The 612-nt window shown below is 53.3% G+C and overlaps 1 non-coding gene across 1 annotated transcript; it reads right to left on the reverse strand.

Moving 5' to 3' along the window:
* Nucleotides 1-243: 243 nt before the first annotated feature.
* trnar-ucu (transfer RNA arginine (anticodon UCU)) lies at nt 244-333 on the reverse strand. The gene is given in 2 exon segments: nt 244-279; nt 297-333. It is a non-coding gene; the product is annotated as a tRNA-Arg (tRNA).
* Between the last annotated feature and the right edge of the window lie 279 nt (nt 334-612).

Consider the following 612-nt stretch of genomic DNA (forward strand, 5'->3'; position numbering starts at 1 on the left):
GCACCTCTGGGATTCGAACCCAGGATCTCCTGTTTACAAGACAGGCACTTTAACCAACTGAGCCACATCACCAAAAGACACGCAGAGAGTCCGGGAGGATGGCTCAGAGGATCGAGCCATCCAGCGGTGAGGCCAATGGTCCACGGGCCTGGCCCTGGACAGCTTAAAACAGCTTATTTACAACTTTCTGTTGCCGGAGTGCAACAGTGTGCAGTATAAGGCTTAACAAAAAGCCAAAGGCCATGACTCTGGTGGGACTCGAACCCACAACCTTTGAATGGCCTCATCGGGCAGTCTAGAAGTCCAATGCGCTATCCATTGCGCCACAGAGCCTGCCTAGGTGCCTGGAAGAGGCACATGAAAATTTCTCCTCTGGGCTTGTGCCTGACCAATGCTGAGAGGTCACACACTCTGTGGGCAGGAAGGACAGGTGCTCGGGCCTCTGCACAATTGAAGTGTGAATCGAAAAGCAGAGACACCGTCAAGGACACCTGTCAAAGAAATAGCCCATAGAGAAAATCCAGCAGCGGAGAGGCATCGTTGGGATTCGAACCCAGGATCTCCTCCTTACAAGACAGGTGCTTTGACCAGCTAAGCCACAGCGCCCAGCTG

This window comes from Sinocyclocheilus rhinocerous, unplaced genomic scaffold (assembly GCF_001515625.1).
Source record: "Sinocyclocheilus rhinocerous isolate Xijiao unplaced genomic scaffold, SAMN03320098_v1.1 scaffold39217, whole genome shotgun sequence".
Classification (NCBI taxonomy): Eukaryota; Metazoa; Chordata; class Actinopteri; order Cypriniformes; family Cyprinidae; genus Sinocyclocheilus; species Sinocyclocheilus rhinocerous.